Below are 17,407 nucleotides of genomic sequence, written 5' to 3' on the forward strand. Positions count from 1 at the left end.
GTCTTGGAATCAAACCTGCGAATAAAAACCAAATCTCCCAGCCTATACGGTAAAGGTTGTAGAGGTTTTTCATTTGGACTAGTCATTTTCTTTTGTAATGTCTCATGTAGCTCTGACTGAAGCTGATGAACTGCTTTTAAGGATTTAAGGAGGTGAAGGTGGGAAAACTTTTCCTTTAATTCTACATCTATTAATGGAATGATTGGGGGAGATCACCCATAAACAATCTGGAAGGGGGACAAATTGAGGGGAGGCTTGGGAGTGCACCTCGTTCGGAGGAGGGCAAAAGGGAGAAGCTCTACCCAACCTAGTTCAGTCTCCAAGCATAATTTAGTCAGAATCTCCTTTAAAGTTCGATTTGTTCTTTCTACCTGTCTTGAACTTTGAGGCCTATAGGCGCTGTGTAGATTCCACTTTATTCCAAGGATATTACTAATTAATTTAGATATCTTAGCCGTAAAGGCTGGACCATTGTCAGACCCCAGAGCTAAGGGCAAACCAAAACAGGGAACTATTTCTGTCAGGAGCTTTTTAACTGTTACTTCAGCTGTCTCCCTCTGAGTGGGGTATGCTTCTACCCATCCTGAAAATGTATCCACAAAAACTAGCAGGTATTTGTACCCATACATGCCAGGCTTCATTTCACTAAAGTCCAATTCCCAATGTTCTCCTGGAGTTAGTCCTCTGTGTCGGACCCCAGGGGGCCCGGTTACCCGATTTGCATTTACCTTGAGGCAGGTGGGGCATCATCTCACCATGTCCTGGGCCTTTTGGGCTAATCCCTCGCTGAGGAAATGAGGTTGCAGGGCAGCCATCATCCTTTTCTCGCCTAAGTGGGTGGACTCATGTAGTTCTTGCAGCAACATATCTGCTACAGCGGCTGGGAGCACCACCTTTCCATCCTTAGTCATCCACCATCCATGTTTTTCTCGAGTCCAGCCTCTCCTGTTCATTTCCACTACTTCTTTATCTGTGTATTCAGGTTTTTCTGGGAGTACCAGCGTGGGAAGCAGAACCATTTGTTTCCCCACTGATTTTTGGGCAGCTTGTTTTGCTGCCTGGTCAGCAGCATTATTACCAATCATCTCGGGGCTAAGCCCCTTCTGGCACCCACGGCAATGGATGATGGCGACCTCTCGAGGCAACCAGATGGCTTGTAGCAGGGCCAATATCTCAGTCTTATTTTTGATTTCCTTCCTTCAGAGGTCAACAGTCCTCTATTTTGATAAATTTCCCCATGTTCATGGGTGGTGGCAAAAGCATAATGGCTATCAGTGAATATATTTATCCTTTTTCCTTTTCCCAATTCCAGAGCCTTGGTCAAGGCAATCAGCTCAGCTCTCTGAGCTGAGGTCCCTTGAGGTAGCCCCTGCTCCCATTTCACCTGTTGGTCCTGGTTGGCCACTGCTGCTCCAGCATGCCATACACCATCTCGAACGAAACTGCACCCATCAGTATAGAAAGTTATCTCTGCGTGGGGGAGAGCCTGGTCTGTCAAGTCCGGACGTCCTCCCCTCAAGTTTTCAAGAGTCTCGAGACAATCATGGATGGGCATTTGTTCATCAGATTCTGGGAGTAGAGTAGCCGGATTGAGGGTAGCGGTGGTGGCAAAACTTAATGCATGGCTGTTCTAATAGGAGTCCTTGATACTGTAACAGTCTGGCATTAGACAGCCATTTGCTAGGTGAGCTATTCAACAAGGGCTCATTGGCATGGGGAATAATCAAAGTCAAATCCTGTCCAAAGGTCAATTTGTCAGCCTCTTGGGTTAAAGCAGCTGCTGCTGCTACTGTCCTCAAACAAGTAGGCCACCCTCAGGCCACTGGGTCGAGCTTCTTTGAGAGGTATGCCACAGGCCGCTTCCATGGCCCAAAAGCTGAGTAATCACTCCTTTAGCTACCCCATTTTTCTCGCCACATACAGGGTAAAGGGCTTGTTTAAGTCTGGCAGTGCCAGAGCTGGTGCCGATGCAAGTGCAGTCTTAAGCAATTGAAATGCCTGCTGGCAAGCCTCAGTCCATTCGAGGGGTGTATTTCCTCCCACAGTGGCCTCGTGCAGGGGTTTGGCAATCTCAGCAAAGCCAGGAATCCAAATCCTGCAATAACCAACTGGCCCTAGAAACTCTCGCACCTGTTTCTTTGAGCCTGGCTTTGGAATCTGGAGAATTGCAGATACTCTTGATTCTGCCAGCCTCCTCTTTCCCTTTTCAAGAATATAGCCCAAGTAGGTTACCTTGGTCCAGCAGAACTGAGCTTTCTTCCAAGACACCTGATATCCCAGGTCTTGGAGGGCTTTCAGGAGGCCCTCAGTGGCTGCAATGCATTCTTTATTGGTTGAAGTTGCCACCAGGAGGTCATTGACACACTGAAGAATAGTCGCCTGGGGAAACACTTTTCTTACCTCTTGTAAATCTCTGCTGAGAGCTTCCCCAAACAGAGTGGGGGAGTTTTTGAATCCCTGCGGCAGCCGGATCCATGTCAGCTGTCTGGTAGTCCCGGTGTCTGGGTCAGTCCATTCGAAGGCAAAGAGGTGCTGGCTTGCAGGTGCTAGAGGCAGGCTGAAAAATGCATCTTTGAGGTCTAATACTGAGTACCACACATGAGCAGGAGGGATGAGACTCAACAGAGTATAGGGGTTTGGTACTGTTGGGTGAACGGTTTCCACCCTGCTGTTTACTTCCTGCAAATCCTGTACCGGTCTGAAGTCTGAGGTGCTGGGCTTCCTTACAGGAAGCAGGAGTGTATTCCAGGCTGACTGGCAAGGGATCAAGATGCCGGCTTCCTGTAGTCGGTGGATGTGTTTGGAGATCCCCACTTCGGCCTCATCGATCTTTTTTATCTATTGGAAGAACTCCATCTCTTTCTTTCTTAGTCTCCGTCTCTCTCTTTCTTTTCAACTTCTCACAATCCCTTTTATAATGGCCCTTCTCTTTGCAATATGCACATTGATCCTTCTCTAACAAGGGCCGTACTTTACTTTTACCCTCTTTTTAATTTTTTTTTTCTTTCCTTTTGGACAAAACCTCCATCTGTCAAGGCAGCAATGTTTGCTTTTTCTATTTTTTTTAGCCATTCTGTCATCAAAAGGAACCCTGTTATTAAACACCTTCATTGCCACGCTCATCAATTTTTCCCTATTTTCTCCCTCAAATCCCTCCATCCGCTGCAATTTCTTCCTAATATCTGGGGCCGGCTGAGTGACAAAAGCCAAATTAATTGCCTGTCAGTTTGCAGGGGCATCTTCCAACAGACACTCCAGAAAGGCAGAAGGGGATTCCTCAGGTCCTTGAAGGACCTCACTTACCCTGCTCAAATTGGTAGGCTTTTGAGTGGCTCCCCTCAAGCCGGCTAGGAGATGCTTACGGTAGTTGTGGAGAGCTTCTCTCCAGCCTGAGGAATTAGCTTGCCACGGGGGATGGGTGGATGGAAGTTGCGCCTCAATACGGGCCTGCTGTTGTTCATCGAGTGGGCCCTCCGTTCCTCCTAACACCAACTTTATGGCTTGCCCTCAGATCCTTTCTCTTTCCTCGGAGGTAAAAAGGGCTTGGAGAAGTTGTTGACAATCATCCCAGGTTGGGTCATGGGTATGAAAAACAGATTCTAGGAGGGAGATCAAAGCCTGGGGTTTTTCTGAAAAAGGGGGATTTTGATGTTTCCAATTATACAAATCACTGGTAGAGAAAGGGATATAGACATAATGACCCTGTTCTATTTCCCTAAGAGGCAGAAGAGGAACTGAACTAGTCCCTTCAGTGGGAGCCCCGCTGGGACCATAAGCGGCCCCTGTTTGCGTGTGGGAAGGGGAGGTTACAGAATCTGGAGATTTTTCTTCTTCGGGAAGAGGAGGGTAGAAAGGGTTTTGAGATCGGGGGCCGGTTTTATCAGAGGAGGAGGATGGGTCCACACAGGGTGGAGGTCTTACAAAGGGGTCTAAGGGATCAGGATCTTGTGAGAGCACTGGCTTGGGAGCCTTGGCTTTGACCTCTCAGGGTTCCCTTGGGGCCATAACCAAAATGCGAGAGTTTGTTCACAAGGAACAATGCTGCAACCAAGCCGGAGGCTCTTGACAAGCCTGAACCCAGATATTTATATATGAAAACTGATCAGGATGGCTAGGGTGCCTGGTGACCCTTTTCCGTACTGCCCGGCAGAGGCTTGGGTCAAAAGAGCCCTCAGCTGGCCATTCAACTCCAAAGGCCAGCCATTCCAGTTGACACAGGGCGCGAAGTTTTCTATGAGAAAATTTAACCTCATATTCGTCCTCCTATTCGGGGGAAAAAGCCAATTTAAAATTAGTGAGGAAACAGTCCAACGGGGTAGTCCTTGGAGCAGGATCCTCCCATCTCTGTCCTTGATGGTTTGGAAAGAAATTTAAAATTAAACACACAAGGGATGGAAAGAAATTCAAAATTAAACACACAAAGGATGGAAAGAAATTCAAAATTAAACACACAACGGATGGAAAGAAATTCAAAATTAAACACACAACGGATAGGACACTAACATATAAATGACAAGACGAACAGGCGCCACAACAAAAGCAAAACTAAATCTTCCCTTGTTCCTCGTCAGGAACCTTGGGGTCAGGGGAGGCTTACCGGCCCATCAGCCACCTCACTCCTGACAACAAACGGTTGCAACCGGCCAAAAACTACCTCCGGAGGTTTTCTGAGGTCTGTGCCTGAGAGTCTCCTGCTGGATCCCACCAGAGTCTTGGCTGAACCGGGGTTCCTGCCCAGGGATCTTGCTGGGGCCTCCAAAATGTAAGACCGAGGGCCTTTCCAAATGCTCCGAGGAGCTGACTGCAGTGAAGCACACCTGGGGATCCCAGTGGTGCCTCCAAGATGTAAGACCAAGGGCCTTACCAAATGCTCTGAGGAGCTGACTGCAGAGAAGAACACCCGGGAAGGAACACACCGGACAAGTTGGAAAGTAAAACAGACCTTAGTCTAGCCAGACGGCACTCCCAAAGCAAAGTAGCTTAGAGAGGCAATCAGTCCAGAGTCCGAGGCTCTTTTTATAGGGGGTTGCAGGGAAGTTAACAGGCGAAATTTACAGAAGAGGGAACAAAGGTTAGTGGTCTTACATTTGTATGTTAATTAGCCTGACAGGTACTGATGGTCAGCAGATGTTTTATAGATTGTTCTATAGATAGAGGTGTCTGGAACATCAGTTTTCGAACAAAGAGCTGAATAATTATGGCTGATACAGATCTTATCTAGTGTCCTGGAACTAACAAGCATCTTTATCCATTTACTCACATTCAATCACAGTTGGGGCTAGGGAAGTTTTATGATTACAGAGTTATGCAGTCCTACATTGGCAGAAACACTGAGCTAAATCCCTGGTCCCATGTCTTTATTTTTAAAGTAGATTTCTTACAGACAACTTGTTGTTAGGTCCTTTCTTATCTAGTGCATATTTTAATTGATGTGTTTGGACCCCGTGGCATTTAAAGTGACTATTGATAACATTGGATTAGTATCTAACATTTGTTGCTCTCCAATTTATTTCCCTTTTCCTTTGTTCATATTTATCAATTATATTTTTTAACCCTTTGTAATGGCTGCCTTGGAGCTTCAATGTACAACTATTACAAGTTCACTCAAGTAATATTGTACCACTTTATGGGCCAAGTACCTTACATTAACAAAATATTTCTAATTATTTCCTCTTGTCCCTTACTGCTCATTCATTTCACTTATACAAAAACTACAATCATCAAATACATTGTGATTTTTTTTTGAACAAACTGCCAACTGTGTGATTAATTACAATAAGCTTAAGTTTTTGTTTACCTTCACTTATTCCTTCTCTGACGCTTGTCCTGTATGTAGATATGAGTTTTTATTCTCTGTGAGCTTATTTATTTATTTATTTATTTATTTTGGTACCAGGGATCGAACCTGCGTCCTTGTGCTTGCACAGCAGGCGGCAAACCCACTGAGCTAAATCCCCAGCCCTCTGTGAGCTTATTTTAACATTTCTTTTATGTCAGGGCTACCAGCAACAAATTCTGTCAATTTTTATCTGAGAAAGTTTTGAACACTAATTCTTTAGGGCATATATTTGTAGGTTAGTATTTTTTTCTTCTGCACACTAATTTCACCCTGCTTTTTTCTTGCTGCATGTTTTCTGAGAAGTCAGATATGATTGTTACCTTTGCTTCTCTGTGAATAATGTGCCCTCTACTGTTTTTTTTCTGTTATCTTCAGTCTTCTGAAATTGAATATGCTATATACCTAGATATAGTTTTTATTGGCATTTAAATTGCTTGGGGTTCTCTCAGCTTCCTAGATTTGTAGTTTGGTGTCTGATGTTAATTTGGGGGCATTTCATTATTATGGCTTCGAATACTGCTTCTGTTCCTTTATTTCTCCTCTTTCTAGTTTTTCTTTTTTTTTTTTTTTGGTACTGGGGATCGAACTCAGGTCCTTGCACTTGCACAGCAGGCGCCAGAACCACTGAGCTAAATCCCCGGCCTCTTTCTAGTTTTTCCATTACATGTATGTTATAATCTTTATGGCTGTTAAAACATTTCCTTAGTTTTCTGTTCTGTTTTTGTGTGTGTGTGTGTGTGTGTGTGTGTTAGCTGGTTTTGTTGATACACTATATCCTCAAGTTTAGAGATTGTTTCCTCAGCTTACTGAGTTCATCAAAGGCATTCTTTTTTTTTTAGTGTTTTTGATTATTAGTATTTCTCTTAGATTCCTTAGAATTTCCATCTGTTTGCTTTCATTACATGTGTTTTTTACATGTTGTCTTTTTTTTGTTAGAGCATGTAGAATGTTAAACAGTTACTATAATTTTTAGTTCAAGTCCCAGGGTGTGGCTCAGTTGTAGAGCATCATCAGCTCTGTAAAACAAAGATCTCAGTCTGATACTTCCAACCCTTCAAACTGTATCTTTTGTCTTTTAAAATTCCTTGCAATTTCTCTTTTTTGATATTCAGGCATGATGTAATGAGTAAGGGGAACTTTTACTAAATAGCCCTTTAGTAATGTGTAGTAAGTAGTAAGGTGTGTGGAGAGGGAGGAAGTGTCCTATATTCCTCTGATTGGTTCTCAGTCTTTTAGTAATCTGGTGCTGATTACTGATTGCTACTGAGCTGTGAACTTCACAATTGTTTCTTAAGCCACTCCCCTCCCCTCCAGTGGGATATGATGGTTTAAAGGGGCTGATTTGGTTATTTCCCTTATCCCATGGGCAAAGACAGTGCAGGCTGGAGTTTCGTACTGTACTTCCTTTCCTCCTGTCCTGTAGTCTCTAATAACTAGTTCATTTTGAGTGGAGGCCTTAAGAGCAGAATGCTCTGATGTATTCCAAAATGGTTACTTTTCATATACAGTATTTTAAAATGGTTACATGTGCTTCCTCTGCCTGAAGCATGTGGGATTCCCCCCCCCCCCGACCGCCCCATACTGTGAGAATCTGGTAGTGATTCTGGAAGTAACAGTCATAAAAATTTGGGGGCTCTCCCTGTCATTGCCCTCCTCTGGAGTTTATAATTCCCAATTTGTCCACCTCAAGCCTTGAGCAGCTAGGTATTCATTAATCACAGTTCAGCTTTTCCTGTACCAGTACTTACTCCCATAGAACTTTCTGTTTGTGATTTTCTGCAGTAATAAAGTCATTTTATTCACCTGTATCTCTAGCTTTTGGTAGTGGTTTATATACCAGCCTCACATTTTGAGAATCTAAGAATTGTTGATATTTTAGTTTGTTTAGGTTTTACATGTTTTAGGAAGGAGTGACATCTTCCAAGCTCTGTATATCAGAAGTCCTATGTAAATTTTTGGTGGAGCTAATTAATTTCTACATAATTACTGTTAGTTTATTGGGATGACAGAATCTGTAGGTCAGTTTGAGGAATATAAAATACTATTTACATTTAAGTGTTTACAGTATTTTCAGCATATGAAAGCTGAATATATTTTATTAGTTTATATTAAGTTTTTCAGGGGCCGGGGATTTAGCTCAGTGGTTCTGCTGCCTGCCTCGAAAGCCCAAGGTCCTGAGTTCAATTCACAGTGCCAAAAAAAAAAGTTTTTCACATTTTTGCTGATACTAAAAACGAGACTTTCTAAAATTTTAATTTATAGTGGTTTGTTTGCTAGCATATGTTAACACATTGATTTTTTATATATATTAATGGGCTTCCTTTGGCAGATTTGTACATACACATAACATACTTTGATTGTTTTCACCCTCAGTGAACACTCTTTCCTTTCTTCTCCCCCAATTTCCCATATTTTTGAGGGGAGTCAATGTGTATCTTTTGCTTGTATTGTCCCCTCATTACCCACACTTTCACCCCCCTCCCTCCTTCTTATTCTTCCTGTACATAATAGTCTCCCTTTACTTTCTTTCTTTGGTTTGTTTTTAGTTTTTATTAGTATGTGTTTGTAGTACATAATGATTACAATCATTGTAGGAAGTTGGTATATGTGCATAACACATGTAATTTTTTCCCTTCTTCTGTACCTCCATTTAAAATTAAAAAAAAAAATTTTATTCTGTTGGCCAGCATCAAATGTATTTACTTTATGAGTATTTATCAAGTTAATTATCATAAATACAGATTAACAGACTAACTGGCCAAAAGACATGTAAAACACATAAGACAATTAAACTAAATCAAGGTACACTTTTAGATACATTGGCCATGCTGGATTACAATAACTTTTTCTCTCTATTTTTTCCCATTGTCTGACTTTTATTTTGCACTTTATTTATATATTGGCTGTCTCATATGAGAAAAACCATATGATAGTTAAGCTTGTGTGTCTGATTTACTTATCATTAAGATCTTAAGGTACGCTCACTTTCCTATGACTCTTAATTTATCCTTTATGGCATAGTAATATTCCATTGTGTATAATGCCACATTTCATTTATCCATTTATTTGTTGATGGACATATAGGCTGCTTCAAGATTTAGCTATTATGAATTGTGCTGTTATAAACATGAGTATGCATGTACTGCTGTAATATGACATCTTTAATTCTTTCAGGAAAACACCTAGAAGGGGAATAACTGGGTCAAATGGAATTTCTATTTTTAGTTTTTTGAGGATTCTCCATATTGATATCCACAGTGGTTGTACCAGTTTGCACTCCTACTCACAATGAAGGGTTGTCACCCCCATCTCCAACATTTGTTACTGTTTGATTTCTTGATCGTGGCCATTCTCTCTGGAGTGGGTGAATCTTAGTGTTGTTTTATTTGCCTTTCTTGAATGGCCAGTGATGTTGAACATTTTTTTTTGTATCTCTTGGCTGTTTGTGCCTTTTCACCTCAGAAGAATCTATTCATTTCAGATGCCCATTTTTAAAATTTAGTGTTTAAATTGGGGGTCCAATTTTTTGAGTTATTTATATATTCTAGATATTAATCCCTCGTCTGAGAAATAGCGGGCAATTTTTTTTTTAAATTTTGTAGGTTGTCTCTTCACATTGTTGGTGGTTTCATTTGCTGTGCTGAAGCTTTTTAATTTGATATGATCCCCTTTGTTGATTCTTGGCATCATTTCTGGTGCAAATTTGTTCAGAAAGTCTTTGGCATTGCATATGTCTTTAAGAGTTTTATCTATTTTGTCTTCCAGAAGATTGTTTCTGGTTCAATATTTAGATTTTTGACCATTTTTATTTTAGTTTGGTGCATGGTGAGAGATATAGATCTAGGTTCAATCTTTGGCATATGGCTAGCACCATTTGTTAAAGAGGCTGTCTTTTTTTTTTTTTTTTTTTGTACTGGGTATTGAACTCAGGACCTTGTGCTTGTGAGGCAAGTGGCAGCACCACTGAGCTAAATCCCCAGCTGAGGCTGTCTTTCTTTCAGTGAAAGTATTTGGCCCCCTTTTCAAAGATAAGGTAGCTGAGAGTACCTAGAGTTGTTTCTGCATCCTCTATTTTGTTCCATATATCCACAAGTCTTTATTTTTTTTTCCACAAATATCATCCTGTTTTTATCATTGTAGCTTTGTAGTGTAACTTGAGGTCCAGGAATGTGATGCCCCATGCTTTGCCCTTGTTTCCCAGAATCACTTTTACTATTCTAGGTCTTTTCTGGTTCCATATGAATTTTAGGATTATGATGGAGCCAGCCATCACTAGACGAACAGTACCTGAGGAGAGGGGTGAGGATTAAGAAAGAAAAACACCAATTTGAGAGAAAAGAAAAGGAGAGGAGAGGAGAGCCCTCTCCTTCCCACTTTATTGACCCTTTTATATCCTTCCTCCTCACCCACAGCCTCCCTCCCTTCCTCCCCTCATGATCTGGTGACTAATTATTTTTACAGAGAAAAGGTCAAGTGTATCTTTACAATTCCGGGAATGTTACTTCTTTGTCTAGCAGACATTCAGATTCTTTCTATATTTATTGCTCTCTTTAAAAGTCAACATCCTTGTTTTTGTGCCCGTTTCATATCCTGGTTCATTATGTTCTCATCTGACTCAAGAGGCTCAGGAGTCTTTCCAGGGTTGTTTCAACCCTTCACTCTCCACAACTCCCCCTTTTTTATTTATTAGACGACCGTGCCTGTCTTAGGTGAGATCTCAGGACAAAATCCCACCTTACCTGTCATTGGGAAGAGAACCTTCCCTGCCTTAGGTTGGTAAGAGATTCTCCTGGTCTCAAACCCATCATTGACTAACTGGCCTCTTACCTAGGGTGATCAATTTTTGATGATGTAATTGAACAGCCATTGTTGAGAACATGGATTGAACACACTGACTGAATATGACAAAAAAAGAAACATAAACAGAAATCCGCCTGCCAGTAGCTCAAGGCCTGTCACTATCTGTTTGGCAAAAATTGAGGAAGGCACCAATGTTTTCAAATGATCATAAAGGGACTGTGCCACCTGTGTAGGTGACAGGCTTGTTCTTCCTGTTTGTTGAATGCTCAATATCTGCTGATGGAGCTTTAATAGGTCAGAGGTTTCATTGCCATGTGACCATGCCCCTTTTAGATGGTCCTGGACCATCTGCCAGTTATAATCTGTCATATTATAAGCTAGTGAAGTGACACAGATCCAACGATATTCTGCATGGCACTGTAAATGGTTTCTATGTTTGAGAGCCTCAAGGGAGCGTCCCAAATATATCACCGTGTCAAAAAGAGCATTTAACTTCTCTTCCATTTTTACATCAATGTCTTCTTGCAACTCTAAGGCTTGTGATACATTCATTGAAAGATTATCTACCAAAGCTGCTGTTTGCACAGACTGAGACAAAGCAACCGTGGCAGTAGATAAGCTAATCAAAAATGCTATAAAGGTAACAATTCCGGCTACAATCACGCCGGACACCCTTTTTTCTCTTTTTAACAAACCATTTAGACTCTCCAATATTTGAAGTCCCTTTTCTGCATACCATGGTTCTGAAAGATTAACTGGCAACATTACAAAAGAGGGCTGATGAATTATTAAAACATTTTGATACCCGAATTTCACACAATTTGACAATGTACAATTATCACATGTTACATTAAATTGATGAGTTCCATTTTCATAATCTCAAAACCTTCCAATAACAGTAAGTAGGGCTGGGGCACACAAGCCGTGATGTTTCCCTCCAACCCGGACTCTGGTCCCACACCAACCCTTTTTATTCCCCCCATGGCAACCATAAGTTTCCATATCATGGGCTGAAAAGGGCCGGAAGGCACTCGCCAAAGTCCCACAGTCAACTGGTGTTCTGTGTTCGCTCCACCTTGACAATTGTCCAATTGGGCACTCCAATCCTGTAGCACTTCTTGTTGATCGGTGAAGTTATAGATGGCCGGCTGGTCCACTCTACATCTGGCCCATGGTATGGTCCTGTTATTGGTGAGTGTCTTATTCATACATTGGGGGTAGTCTTGGGGAGGATCATCTATCTCTAGAGAGCCTCCACAACCTGGCCATGGCATTCGAATATTGTGTCTCTTGTTGCCATACAGAGACCCTCCATTGAAAGCATCCCATGTAAAATTTAAACAACCCTTTATGGTACCATTTTGTGAAAAACATATAGGGATTCCCCATCCTTTCCCTGAATAATTAAAACCTTTTATCTCTTTTATATGACTGAGAGAGGGGGGGCAGCTATTGCAGTATTATTCACATATACTGAAACTGGTGAATCTTCCCAGGTGACGGGATGCAAAAAAGGGGGGTCAGGGACATAGGCCCAAAACATCTCACACCTAATCATTGTGACCATCACCGTGAGGAGGAGGAGAATCTGCTGAAGAGACATCCACCTGATGCACGAGCCGCTCTGGTAACCACCGCACATTATCTTCATTCTGTGGGAAAACACAGACATGCCCTCGTCCCCAGATTAGTACAGGGTCAGGACCATTCCATCGGCCCGTAAGGGGGTCTTTCCATTTTACTTGTGCATAGGATGTTTTTGTATTTGGATGCCATAATCGATCAGCAGGTGTTAATTTTTGTGCATACAAGGTAAGAAAATTTAAAATGAAAAGGGTATGGTTTAGAAGATTCTGAGGAGACAAGGGGTATAACTCCCCCTTTTTTATTTTCTGAAGCTGATGTTTAAGGGTATTATGAGCTCGTTTAACAATCCCCTGTCCCTGGAGATTACAGGGTATGCCAGTTTTATGCGAAATTTGTAGACGCATGTAGAATTGAGAAAACTGTTTACTGGCATATCCAGAGCCATTATCTGTTTTAATGATTTGGGGTAGACCGATCATGGAAAAACAATGTAAACAGTGGGAGATAACATGTCTTGTAGCTTCACCTATGAGAGCGGTAGACATAATGAAGCCTGAAAAAGTATCAGTGCTGACATGAACATATTTCTGTTTTCCAAACTGAGAAATATGAGTGACGTCCATCTGCCATAATTGATTAGGTTTAAGACCTTGGGGATTAACTCCATAATGGGGGATGGTAGTAAGAAGTGGACATTGAGCACATTGTTTAACAATTTGCCTAGCAGCCTCATGCGTAAGGCCGAATTGGTAGCGCAAGCTATGACTATTTTGATGATGAATAGCATGGTGCTGTTGTGCCAATTGCAGTTGTGCAGGGGCGACAATTTTGGTGGCCTGATCTGCAAGACAATTTCCCACTGATATAGCACCAGGGAGATTAGAATGAGCACGTACATGACCGATATAGCATGGCTCCGTACGAGAATGCAAAGACTGTTGAATCTGTGCAAAAAGAGATTGGATAGGGGTGGTGGCAGAAGCAATAAAAGATACCGTTTCCAATAAGGGAATGGCCTTTGCAATATATGGGCTATCTGTATACAAATTAAAAGATTTATTATGAAAGAGATCAAAAACTACAGCAACGGCTCGAAGCTCTATCACTTGTGTGGAAGAGGGAGTGAAAGAAAAAGTATGAACATCGTCTCCCACAACATACACTGCACGTCCGTTGGCTGAACCATCAGTGAAAATAGACTTAGCTTGAGGGATGGGAGATTGATGAATAATTTTTGGGAAAACAAACGAATGAATGTTAGCGAATTGAAGTAATTTATGTGGAGGGAGGTGATTACCAGTGGAACCTTTAAAGTGGGCAAAGGCGAGGGCCCAAGAATCAACATTATGAAAAAGCCAATCAATCTGTTGTTGTGTAAAAGGGACCTGTATTAAAGAAGGCTCAACACCAAAATACTTACGTGATTCCTCACGTATGAGCTGTACAAGCTGGGCTACAGATTCATAGTAAGGAGATAAAACATTAGCAGAGGAAACAGGCAAATGTAACCAAAGTAGTGGGCCATCCTGCCAAAGAACAGTAGTAGGCATATGCTGCATGGCCAGAACATAAGCAGCCCAAGGGTGGCTATAATCAAAATAGTGGACAGTCTGGTCTTGAATAGCTGACTCGACCCTATGGAGCGCTTTTCTGGCCTGTTCAGAGAGTTGTCGAGGCGAAGACGGGTCGGGATCCCCTTTTAAAACATCAAAAAGGGGCTTCAAATCTCCCGTGGACAATTGCCGGAGCTACAAACTTTTGACACAAGGTGGGGCTATTGGCCATACCCTGCAGCAAGACCTTCCACTGAAAGCGTTGTATGGGTCTTTTAAAATTTACAGAGGATACACTGAAAGCAAAACGTCTACAATCTTGTGGGGCAAGAGGAATTGTATAAAAGCAATCTTTTAAATCTACAATTATCTTGAAAGTTTGTGCTGGGACAGCTGACAGTATCGGAAGCCCAGGCTGTAGAGCCCCCATGATTTCCATGGTTTTGTTAACCGCCCTCAAATCCTGTAAAAGTCGCCACTTTCCTGATTTTTTCTTAATTACGAAAATAGGAGAATTCCATGGGGAATTAGAAGATTCAATATGTCCAGCGCAGAGCTGTTCCTGCACCAACTGCTCTGCAGCGAGAATTTTTTCTTGGGTTAAGGGCCATTGATCCACCCACACAGGGTCATTAGTTTTCCATGTGATGGGATCTGCGTGGGGCACAGGGAGGTCAACAGCCCCCATCAAAAATATCCTATCCCTGTTCTATCTAATTTTTGTTCAATCTGCAAAGGGGAAGAGGGGCCCTGATTGTGTACTCCAAGTCCTTGATAAGGAAGTAGACCTTGATCAAATAATTGTTGCATAACTTGTGGGTTAGATGAATGTAAATAAACTCCCATATCTTTCATCACATCCCTTCCCCACAAATTTATAGGCAATCCAGGGACGATGAATGGACGGAAATGTCCGTGATGGCCCTCATGATCCTGCCATTGTAAAAGATCACTGCTCTGTTTGGTACTTTTACTTTGCCCAATCCCTTGTAGGTGCGTCATAGTAGCTTGTTTGGGCCATTTAGCGGGCCACTGTTCAGCAGTTAATACTGAAACATCAGCACCAGTATCAAGGAGACCTGAAAAGAGTTTTCCATTGATTTTTAAATGAATCTCAGGTCGATAGGCTCCTATAGGCTGTACCCAGTAGGCATCTGAAGAGCCGAATCCCCTTTTGCCTCTATGAGTGTTTTTAACTTTTCCTTCCTTTTTTACTAAAGGTATCAAAAGTAGCTGAGCTATGCGCTGTCCAGCTGGTATAGTAGATATAGTAGTAGTGGAATGGACCATAATTTTGATTTCTCCTTCATAATCCTGATCTATGACTCCAGGGGCAACGAAAATTCCCTTAAGGGTCGTGCTGCTTTGACCCAGGAGTAAACCTAGGGTGCCTTCAGGTAAGGGCCCATAGACCCCCTTGGGGAGGGCCTGGACCCCCATTTCAGGAGTTAGTACTGTGAAGGCGGTGGAACTGAGGTCCAGTCCTGCGCTGCCTGGGGTGGCTCTAAAGAGGTCTTGAATGGATTGTTTTGTTGAGGAATGAAGGACTGGAGTGCCCCATAACATTGTTTCAGGGCCTGGGGCCAGCCCCGCCTGGAGTTTCCCTGCTCCAGTGCATTACCCAAATGATCCCTTTTTGACTTACATTCATTTGCCCAATGGTTCACTCTTTTACATTTTGGGCATAATCCTGGCTCTCGGGGAGGACGAAGCAGTTTTTGCTGGGGCCTTTCTCTCTGGGCATTGTTTAACTCTATGCCCAATCTTTCCATACCCATAACAGCTTCCTGGGGGCCCAGCAACTCACGTCCGGGACCCTTTACACACTTGTTGAAAAAGAACCTCTCTTACGGTCTTTCCTTGCAAAGCTGCAGCCATGGCCAGCCCTTGAGTATAGGCAGGTCCAATGTCCACACATAACCTTATATAATCACCCAGGTCCCCTTTTTTTCTAAAAGGGCGGATAGCAGCTTGGCAGGGGGAGTTAGCATTTTCATAAGCAAGCTGTTTAACCAGCAGTAATCCGGCATCAGAGTCTTCTCACAGGCGTGAAGCAGTCTGTAAAAGACAGGCAACAAATTCCTGAAAACGCTCGTCAGGACCTTGCCTGATCTTAAGTCCTCAGAAGCTCGTCCCGTCATGGGCAGCTTTTGCCAGGCTTGTTTCACCGCTGTATTAATTTGGGCATATGCTCCCCCAGGAAACAACAATTGATTTGCTATATCAGCATACTGTCCTTCCCCTGCTAACATATCATAAGTAATGTTGTTACCGGTGGCATGGTTGAGTTCAGCCGTTTTTTGGCATTGTTCCGTGAACTCTGTCTTCCACAATAGATAATCTCCACCAGAGAGGCAAGCTCTAGGTATTTGTTTCCAGTCCCCAGGAGGGAGAGCACCCGAGCTTAAAGACTCGAGCATGGCCTGGGTAAAAGGGGCCGTAGGGCCATACTGAGCACAAGCAACTTTTAGCTCCTTAAGTTGTTTAAAAGGAAGAGGTCTATGAACGTGGACCATTTGCCCTTGTTGATCTGGTTCCTCAAAAACAGGACAGACCATTTGGAACCCATCCAGATCCTCCCCTCTCTCGGCCGCCTGTAAAGTAGCCTGCAGGGCTAAGAGAGGGCGAGGTGCTGGGGATGAGAGTTGTGGGACAGGAGGGGAATCTAGCTGAAGATCGGGGTGGGCAACCTCAGGAAAAGGGTCGAGCCCTGCCAGGATGCTGGGCCGAAGTGGCCGTTCCTTCAGCAGTGCTTGTTCCTTTTGTTTCCATTTCCAATTAAACCATAACATATCCAAAGGATTTGAGGGATGTGTATTTTCAGATTTATCCTTTTTATCTTTCACTTTCATTTTTTCGGTAAGAGCTATCAGAGAGAAGGGAGGCCATTCCTCATTATTATACTTAGCCGCCTCCTCCTCCAGATCCATGGCATCGGAGGGGTTGAGGGGTTCATCTAAACCTTCCACAAGAGGGGGGGCTGAAGAAGGGCGCTCAGTTTTTCTATCTATGCACGAAATGTCCTCCGGACTAGAGGCAACCGCATCTCTTTGTGAGTTACCCACTGAAGTCCCCTGACAAGGATCCAAGCTCTCCTTGATAAGACCCCAAAGGCTAAACACATCAACAGGAAATTTAGAAGGCCCTTCCTGATTGTAGCGATCTTGTAACTGTTTTCCTACTTTATTCCAAAGTTCCAAATCAATTGATCCCTCTTCGGGGAACCATGGGCAGACTTTCTCTACAAATTCCAAAAAGTGACACAGTTGCTGTTGCCCAACCTTAGCTCCCCGATTACGGAGCATCTTTTTTAATATCTGAGCGAACAGCATCCGACTACTAGTAGTCCCCATATTTTATATCGCTGCTCCGTACTTACTTGTCCAAGCTCACAATCCAGCGGCGTCCTTCACCTTGTCCTCAGTTCTCAGGTCCCTGTTTGGGCGCCACTTGTGACGGGGGCAGCCGTCACTAGACAAACAGTACCTGAGAAGAGGGGTGAGGATTAAGAAAGAAAAACACCAATTCGAGAGAAAAGGAGAGGAGAGCCCTCTCCTTCCCACTTTATTGACCCTTTTACATCCTTCCTCCTCACCCACAGCCTCCCTCCCTTCCTCCCCTCATGATC

General features: G+C 43.0%; 1 pseudogene; it reads right to left on the reverse strand.

Annotated features, from left to right (window-relative positions):
- Positions 1-15,571: 15,571 nt before the first annotated feature.
- Positions 15,572-17,132, reverse strand: LOC106007924 (endogenous retrovirus group K member 10 Gag polyprotein-like; annotated as a pseudogene).
- Positions 17,133-17,407: the final 275 nt, after the last annotated feature.

This window comes from Heterocephalus glaber, unplaced genomic scaffold (assembly GCF_053883595.1).
Source record: "Heterocephalus glaber isolate CG9 unplaced genomic scaffold, H.glaber_assembly_v1.0 deba00001613, whole genome shotgun sequence".
Taxonomy (NCBI): domain Eukaryota; kingdom Metazoa; phylum Chordata; class Mammalia; order Rodentia; family Bathyergidae; genus Heterocephalus; species Heterocephalus glaber.